The 9,670-nt window shown below is 49.0% G+C and overlaps 1 pseudogene; it reads left to right on the top strand.

Annotated features, from left to right (window-relative positions):
- Positions 1 to 5,491: 5,491 nt before the first annotated feature.
- The window catches only part of LOC114700319, a 53,767-nt pseudogene continuing 49,588 nt past the window's right edge, over positions 5,492 to 9,670 (top strand).

Here is a 9,670-nt window from a genome sequence, read left to right as displayed (position 1 = left end):
AGGACACTGGTGCTGTCTGTCTGCACTGGTCCCAGCCACCACCCACCCTCAGTTCCTTCTGGTTGCTCTGGCCCTCCCTGTTGCTGCACCCCAGCTCTGAGAGCTTGAGGGGGTGCATCTGTCTTGGAGCCAGACAGCTCTTGCATTGCCTACTTCTCAGCTCCCCAAGGGCCCGACTCCCTGAGAGGACAGAAGCCCTTCTCCCTGACTTCCATCCTGCTGTTTCTCTCTAGTCCCTTCCCTAGTACACAGCCAGAGGGCTTTTCGGAAGCAGGTCTGGACTTGGGGTGTAGCTCAATGGTAGAGTGTGAGGCCATGCATGAAGCTCTGGGTCCTACCACTGACCAAACAAACGACCCCCAAGTGTGTCTTGCGGTAGGAATGTGATACCCCCTTCTTTGCCCATACCATCTCAGGATCAAGTCCAAACTCTCTAGATGACTTCAGACTTTCCTTAAAGGGTTCTTGCTGGTCCTCCAGGGCCTCTCAGCTCTGCATGCCCTACCCGAGCCCCATCTCAGCTCCAGTTGACAGGAAGCTATGGTCTAGCCCTTCTAGGCCTGCCACACTTCTTTTCCCTGCCTCTTTCAGACCCTCAGCCTGGAGGGTACCTACTCCAGGGCCTTCACACCCTACACCCCGGACCTCCTGTTTTCATTGCCTTGACACACACAGAACTTTGCATCCTATTGGAGGCAAGTCCATACATCTATCCCTAGACACATGCCTCCTGCCCAGAGAGAAGGCCTGGTGCTTCAGCCCTGAGGACTTTGAGCTGACAGAGTGGAGGAATGTCAAGATGCACACTGCTCAGTGTGGTGGGTCATGCCTGTAAGCCTAGTACCTGGGAAGCTGAGGCCATCCTAGGCTACCAAGTGAAACTCAGTCTTGAAAAAACAGGGGAGTGGGCGGAAGAGGCAGCTGCCATGTGGATTTGCCTTATGAGAGATCATTCATTTTTGCCAGGTGTAGCAACCTGAGATCCTGTGGTGATATTTTGTTTGTGTTCTAACAAATACAGCTTGCCTGAAGACCAGAGTGTGGAGTTAAGCCACTAGTTAGCCACTGAGGTCAGGCAGTGGTGGCTCACACCTTTAATCACAGCACTCAGGAGGCAGAGGCAGATGGGTCTCTGTGAGTTCAAGGCCACCCTGGGCTACGCAAGATTCATCCACTCTAAAGAGAAACAGAGTCAGGCAGTGGTGGTGCACACCTTTGATTCCAGCCCTTGGGATCTTACGCCTTTAATCCCAGCACTAGGGAGGTGGAGACAGGAAGTGATATAGCTGGGTAGAGAGAGGAATATAAGGCAGGAGGAGACAGGAGCTCACTGTCTTTCAGGCTGGGATTCAGTAGAGGTAAGAGCTCTCGTGGCTGGCTGCTCTGCTGCTCTGATCTTTCAGCTTTCACCCTGATATCTGACTCTGGTTTTTATTATTAAGACCAACTAGGATTCGTGCTACAGTTCTCAGCTTTAGAGACAGAGTGGGGAGGATCAGGAGTTGGGACCAGCCTTGGCTTCTGGAGAGGCATTGGGGAGAGGAGAATAGGCAAGTGAGGGGGCAGGAAGTAAGGGGGGGCAGTGAGCAGTTTCCCTGCAGTGGCCTGTCCCTTCTACCTGCTCCATTCCAGCTGACCAGGACAGATTAGGCTGAGCTTAGCCCTGACAGCAGAGAACCACACACCAGTGACAGCCTTCACTCCAGGCTAACCCTGAGCTCTGTCCCAGCTGAAGGAGTCATTTAGAACAGAAAACAAAAATCAGTTTGGTCATGTTACAGAGACGGAGGAACCCAGGCTGGAAGTGAACCCAGGTGTACACTGGGGAGCTACTGTCCCCTGAAAGTCACAGCTTCTTGGCAGGGCAGAGGTGAGACGCAGGCTAGTCACAGAGATGGTAAAATCCTACTGGTGTCCCTTCCACAGTGCAGGCTTATGCTGGCCACCAGAACCCTACAGAACCTCTGTATGTGTTTTGGAGATGGTCCCAGGATTCCTTCCATCCAGGGAAACATGCACTTCCCCTAAGCACCTAAGTCTTCCCATCCCCTCCTTCAGCCGCATTATTGACTCCATAAGCATGTGATTTGAGCATTTTAATTTCATCTGTGGCCTCTCAGTTCACTCATCTCAAGATGACCTGTCTGGCAATGCACTCGAGGCAGCCTATGAATAAAGTTAATTTCCCATCACAAAAAAAAATGAAAGAAAAAGCAAAGTCTAGCAGCCAGCAGCGCTCAGTACAGGTTCAGTGAGACTGCATGTCATTCCAGCTTCCCAGCAGGCTTGCCATTACCCCATTCCTGCCCTGTTGTATCAGCTTCCAGCTCGTGGTGTGTCCCCAACTGCTCTTCTGGTTCTCAAGTCCCTGATGTGACTCCAGGACCGCTAGCAGCTCTAGATCAACTTCCAATGCATGCAAGAATATTTATTTAGATATGAATGCTCCCCAAGTGTTCTCTGTAATAACCGAGACTTTAATAACATCTTTAAATAACAAACCTTAATTATAAGCTAATTAGTCAGCCACCCCACGATCGTGCCATTAAATGGAGCATGGCAATCATAAAAGCATTCAGTACTGCAGAAGAGAGCCAGGCTAGGAGTAGCTACGGCCTGGAAACTGGGTCGCTGCTGCTGCTCCAAGACCTCATCTGATGCAGGTGTTGTCTCCAGATCGAAGAGTGTGTCTTCAAAGTAGGTAACCTGGGTCCTGATCTGCCAGACCTCAGGGAGACTAGGAAGCAGTCCTTGCCCCCAGCAGTGTGGCAAACCATGATTTGGAAAATGCCATGTGGCAAGCCCTGAATGGCCAGGTTAACCGTTCTCTCCACAGGCATCCCCCAGTCTTGCTTCCTGGGCTGGCTTTTGCTCATGAGCACAGGACCCAAAGGCTGCGAAACAGCAGACACTTCAGCTTGTCTGCACTTTTCTACTCTCTGGAATGACAATTTCATGTCTCTTTAACCCTCAAGCCTCTGGTGCCCCTGTGTGCCTGCCTAGGCTCACTCACACTTAGTGACCTTAACTTGTCCTTGCTCAGCGGCGGTGAGGAGAGTCACGGATCTGCTTGTCATGGAGCTCAGTCTGAGCTCTGTGAGTACCTGCAGGAGAATTTCACAAGGTCTGGCCTGTGTTTCCTCATAGAAGGAAGGGGGTCATGACATCCCCACCCAAGATCCCAGCTACCTTTCTGCCACCCATTTATATAAACCTGGGCTGGCTACACAGGACCTGAGGAGGTGCAAGATTTTTTTTTTTTTTTTTTTTTTTTTTTTTGGTTTTTCGAGACAGGGTTCTCTGTGTAGCTTTGTGCCTTTCCTGGAACTCACTTGGTAGCCCAGGCTGGCCTCGAACTCACAGAGTCCACCTGGCTCTGCCTCCCGAGTGCTGGGATTAAAGGGTGCGCCACCACTGCCCGGCTCAATTCAAATCTTACTCAAATTCTCTTTCTCTTGCACCCTCGGTGGAGCATCTGGGTTGCCAGCCAGCCACTGGGTTCTAGAACCTTCTCTTACCTGCTTACCTTTTCTTTTGCTTCTAGGGTTGGGCTAATGCTAGCCTTCACCAGGTGCACACACCACACCCCACCCCACCCCCTGCTATTACCTGATCTGTCCAGGTAGACAGTAGACCAGAAGTTCCATCTCCTACCTGACCCCTTCCCATCGTCACCCCCAGCCCCACTCCGAGACACTAGGCTCAGAGCCTCCTCTATCATTTCTGCTCCAATTTTTCTCAATCCATGCTAGCTGAGCACCCCCCCCCCACTATACTCCAGAGGAGCCTGTCAAGGTCACCTATGATCTCCGTTGGCTAGCCCAAGGGTCACTTTCCTATTTCATCATCTTTCAGCTGATATCTACTCTCTCCCTTGGGTGCCTTTCCCCTGATTCCGGGCTGCCCAGTTTTCTTCCCATCTCTGTCCCCAGTTTTGCTTCCTCGGCTGGTCCCGCCCCCTCTGCTGAGCCCCCCGCCTCTCCTCTGCTCTCCCATTCTCTCTACCATCTCTCCCAAGCTGCCCCCTCATTTCTTCTTCTGTGCTGATGCTGTGCACGTCTGTTTCCAGCTCGACAGCTCCCAACTGCAGACTTGTACATTAACTGCTTGCTCAATATCCACAAAGATGGGAAATAAGCATTTCAAGAGAATATGGCCCCAAAGGATTTTCACCCACCCAGACCTCTTCCCTTCTTCCCTTGGGCTTTTCTGTCTCAACACATGCATCATCATCTGTCCAACACTCAAACCAAAGGCCAGCCTGGACTTTAAGACAGCCTTGCCACCCACATCCAGCCACCAGCAAATATTATGGACATAAAACTTGATCTTTTTCTGTTGCTGAAACAAAATGCTTGAGACAGAACAGAAGTTTATTGAGTACATGGTTCTGGAGCTGGGAAGCCTGAGAGCATGACACCAGCATCCACTCTGCATCAGCGTGTCAGGTCTGGTGGTGCCCCGGCACCTGGTGGAACCATTGAGTGTTGACGCAGAGCAAGTGAGGCAGTTTGAGTCTCCTTCTTCTGCTATAGACCAACATATCATCTAACCCTAATCACCCCAAAGTCACACCTCCAAATACCATTAGATCCAAATTTATAGGCTATGTTTCCAACATATGACAAGTTTTGGTGGGACACACATAAACTGTGACTCTAGGTTTCAACCCTTGCCCAGAACTGCCTCCAGGTTGGGACCAAGTAGCCCAACTCAGCTCTTTACCCAGCCTCCTCTCTTTTCCCTTCCCCTTAACCGTCCCACTTTACCCATGACCAGTAACTAACTGCAGTTTTATTTAAAAGGTAAATTGGCTAGACTTGAGGCTCAATGGTGGACTGATCCCTAGCATGCACAGCCATGGGTCTGGTTTTCAAAGCAGAATCTTGAAAAGGCAGAGAGTTCCACTGTGTCTTTGAGAGATGCACAATTTTCATGCATTGAGCTTTCTTAAAGTGAGGCCCTTCCCGTTTAGAGATAAGTGGAATTCAATTTAGGGATCAATGTTGTTCTAGGCCAGTGGCTCTCAGTCTCCTTAATACTGCCGACCCTTCAATAATAGTTCCTCATGTTGTGGTGACCCCAACCATAAAATTATTTTCATTTCTACTTCATAATTGTAATTTTGCTACTGTTATGAATCATAATGTAAATATCCATGTTTTTCTGGTGGTCTTAGGCAATCCCTGTGAAAGGATCTTTTAACCCCCCACGTTGAGAACCATTGTTCTAAGCCAAGACTTGGGGAATGAATCACTCTACTGGTAGCTGGGTCTAGCTTTGGCGCATTGCTGGCAGATCCTGTATTAGATGTTATGTGGCCTTGCCTCCTCTGCCCTAACAGAGGCCAGGTTCGCCAGCTCCTGAAGCTGCCTTGCAGTCATGGTGAACTATCTGACACAAAACCTCAGGGGGCAGGGTCTGTTTCAGCTCACAGTCTCGGAGGGTTCAGAATGTAATCAGTTGGCCCATGTTCTTGGGCAGAGCAATCATGGTGATGAGAGCTTCTCTGGTGAAGGAGGCGCAGGAAGAAGTCATAGCCACCAGCTGGGACCAGGCCCAGAACATGTGAGCCTTCTGTGGGCATTTCACAACCATTCTGTAACTGTTCTTACTAATGTTTTCCTTCCGTCAAAATGTTCATGGAAGCTTCCCACTGTTAACACCGTTAATGCATATTTTACTTATTATTCATGTGTGTGCAGGGGGGGTAGCCCGTGAGGGGGGGAGCTGGTCAGAGGACAACTCTCAGGAGTCAATTCTCTCCTTCCACTGTGGTCGTCAGGCCTGTACAGAAAGGGCTTTTACTGCTGGACCCATTTCACAAAGGAGGAAACCACACTCCTGATTGTCCCAGTGACACTTAGAGCCTCTTAGCAAAGGCAAGATACAGCCTTGGGGAAGGGACTGGACCATGTCGTTGTTTGTTTTTGCTCTTTTACTCTTTAGGGGAGCCCAGTACCCAGCTCCCAAATAAACCACATGTGGAGGCTTATTCTTAATTATAAGCCTGGTCTTAGCTTGGCTTATGTCATGCCAGCTTTCCTTAACTTAAATTATCCGTCTACCTTTTGCCTCTGGGCTTTTTCCGTTCTCTTCTGTAAATCTACTCTTACTCCGTGGCTTGCTGTGTGGCTGTGTGGCTGGCCCCTGGGTCCTCCTCCTTCTCTCTCTCTCTTTTCTAGATCTCCTTTCTTTTTCTCTCCTCCCCGATTTCTCCTTCTATGTATCCTGCCTGCCAGCTCTGCCTATTTCTATTGGCCGTTCAGTTCTTTATTAGACCATCAGGTGTTTTTAGACAGGCACAGTAACACAGCTTCACAGAGTTAAACAAATACAACCAAAACAAAAGTAACACACTTTAAAATAATATTCTACTACAGGACCAGGCTGGGGTAGGCAGGAGGTGGGGAGGCTCACCCAGAGGGCGGGGCTTCTGAGAGGACAGCAATATCAGAGCAAATGAGCACTGGGCAGAAGCACAGGGGAAAGCCTTGTCCTTCCAGGTCATGGTTTCTATAGTAAAGTGGAATGATTTAAAAAGTGTGGTATGGTTTACGCCGGGCAGTGGTGGTTCATGCCTTTAATCCCAGCACTCAGGAGGCAGAGACAGGTGGATCTCTGTGAGTTCAAGGCCAGCCTGGTCTACAGAGCAAGATTCAGGACAGGCACCAAAACTACACAGAGAAACCCTGTCTCAAAAAACAAAATAACAACAACAAAAAAGTGTGGTATGGCCAGACATGGTGGCACATGCCTTTATTCCACGGGTGGGCTCCAGGAGTCTAATTAGCAAGAAAGAGGAGGGTTTATATGAGCGAGAATTGTTTAAACCAAGGTTGGATAAAGCACAGGGACAAATAACCAAACAAATGGAAACACATGAACTATGAACCAATGGCTGAGGGGCCCCCAACTGGATCAGGCCTCTGAATGGGTGAGACAGTTGATTGGCTTGATCTGTTTGGGAGGCATCCAGGCACTGGGACCGGGTCCTGTGCTCATTGCATGAGTTGGCTGTTTGAAATCTGGAGCTTATGCAGGGTCTCTAGGCTCGGCTGGGAGGAGGGGACTGGACCTGCCTGGACTGAGTCTACCAGGTTGATCTCAGTCCTCGGGGGAGGCTTTGCCCTGGAGGAGATGGGAATGGAGGGTGGGCTGGGGGGAAGGGAGGGGGGCGGGAGGGGGGGAAAACAAGGGAATCCGTGGCTGATATGTAGAACTGAATTGTATTGTAAAATAAAATAAAATTTAAAAAAAAGTGTGGTATGGCCAGACATGGTGGTCTTTGTTCCCAGCACTCAGAAGGCAGGGGCAGGCAGATCTCTGTGAGTTCAAGGCTAGCCTGGTTACAGAGTGAATTCCAGGACAGCCAGGGCTGCTACATAGAGAAACTCTGTCTCAAAAGACAAACAAACAAGACCAAAAAAAAAAAAAAAAAAAAAAAAGGTGTAGTGTGGTGTTGACACAGTGTGAGTAGGGGATATCTGATTGGTAGTTCAGAACACAGGTGGGATGGGAAATAGAGCTGTGTATATTAGGAGACTTGGAATACTGTGTGAGTGAGCATCCTCATATGAAATGCTGGGGGATCAGAAAAATTCAGAATATATTTTTCAGGTTTGAGTTATTTGCATATGCAAATGAGGTGTCTTGGGAGGGACCAAGGTTAAACGGGAAGTTCATTCTTGTTTATCTACACCTCAGACACAGCCAGGAGGTAATTTTTATATGATGTCACACCTGTGTTTTGACTGTGACTTGTCACAAGAAGTCAGGGGTAAGCCTGCTGCTTGTCAGCACTGAAGAAGTTTGTGATTTTAGAGCATTTTGGATTTTTGGTATTCTCAACCTGCATAAAAGAATCATTTAAAACCAGTGGACAAAGAAGGAGCCATCTGTCAGGGTTCAAGCAATAAGCCAGTCACTGAGAAAATGAAGTCAGATCCTTACCTCACACCTTGTAATAGCTAAACTCTAGAGTCTGGATGGACTGACAAACTTCTGTAAGCATGCTGGGAAAATACAAGAGAGTGTGCTAGGGTCACAAGAAGCAAAGCCAGAAAAGGCTGATCAAACGACCCAGTGAGCTGCAGAAATGTAAGGCAAAAGCAGCTTATCCATAATTGCCAAAACCTTGGAGCAACCAAGACGCCTGCCTGTAGACTAAGGAACAAATGAACTGTGGTCTGCCCAGACCTTGGACATTTCTTCAGAAATGAAAACAATGAGCATTCCAGCCATGAGAGGACTTGAAGGGACCAGAAAATGCTTAGTGCTTGGTGACTCACTATCCGACTCCAACATTACCACAGGACTGTGGAGACAGGAAACAGATGAAAGGCTGCAGCCAGCTTAGCAGGTGTGGAGAGGATGGTGAGCAGGTGAACCAGGAGAGCTTGAGACTTGAAACTCTTTGGATGGCGCTGAATGGTGGACACATATCGCTACAGAGATGCCAGCCGTGTGTGCTGTACCAACAGCAGTCATGGGACTCACCGAGAGTTTTGGTGAAGAGCAGTGCTTAGACTTTTGGCTCTCCACAGGAGGAAAGAAATTGACTACTGAACTGAGGGTGGGGAGAGGCTATGAGCACTCTGCCTGCCAATCAAACTTCTCAGGAAAACAAAACCTGTTACTGAAAAAGAAAGATGCAGAGGAGACAAGCAGTCAGCTTTGCCGTCATTCAACAGCCAGGATTAGTAGCCTGGGTACATAAGAACTCTAGCAGCATGCCATAGAGATATGTGTGTGTGTGTATGGTGTGAATGTGTATGTGCATGGTGTATGTGTGTGTGTGTGGTGTGTGAGTATGTACAGTATGTGTATGTGTGTGTGTGCGCGCGTGCGTGCGTGTGCGTGTGTGTGTGTGTGTGTGTGTGTGTGTGTGTGGTATGTATGAGTATGTATAGTATATGTGCGAGAGTATGTGTGTGTGTGTGTGTGATATGTGCATGGTGTAGTATGGCATGGTGTTTGTGTGTTGTATGTGGGGGTATAGTGTGGTATATGTGTGGGGGTGTAGTGTATGTATGTGGTGTAATGAGTACAGTGTGTATATGTCAGATGTATGTGTTCACGTGGGGTGTTTACATGTATGAATGTCACATGGAGATCCAAGGTTGATGTCTGTGTCTTCCTCTGTTGGTCTCCACTTTCTTTTTTGAGGCAGGGTCCCTCACTGAACAGCCAGGCCAGCTGGCCAGTGAGTTTCAGGGATCATCTCTCTCCACCCACAGAGCTGGACTTGGCTAGCTTTATGTGGGACCTGGATGCAGGTCCTCACACTAACCTGCAGCACCAAATTCAATCCACTGAGCATTCCCAGCTCCCTAAGGAAATAGGTGTAGAAGATGCACATGGGCGAGGCTGGACAGATGTGTGAGTGGGGACAGCACCTGATGAGCCAGTACAAGGACTTGAGCTCTGAAATCCAGAACCCAGTGCTGCGCACGACTGTAACCAGTTCTGATGGGCGACAGACGCAGAAGAGCTGCTGGGACTTGCTGGCCACCAGCTCAGCTCCAAGTTCAATAACAGACCAAAGGAGTAAGGTAGAGATCGGTAAACCAGGACACCCAACGTCCTCCTCAACCTCCAGAAGAACCTGCACACATGTGCCCACACATCACACATTGCACAGACCGTACACACATACATACCACATAGT

Source organism: Peromyscus leucopus, unplaced genomic scaffold (assembly GCF_004664715.2).
Source record: "Peromyscus leucopus breed LL Stock unplaced genomic scaffold, UCI_PerLeu_2.1 scaffold_471, whole genome shotgun sequence".
NCBI classification, from domain to species: domain Eukaryota; kingdom Metazoa; phylum Chordata; class Mammalia; order Rodentia; family Cricetidae; genus Peromyscus; species Peromyscus leucopus.
Note: the sequence above shows the minus strand (reverse complement) of the source record. Positions and strands in the feature narration are given on the sequence as shown.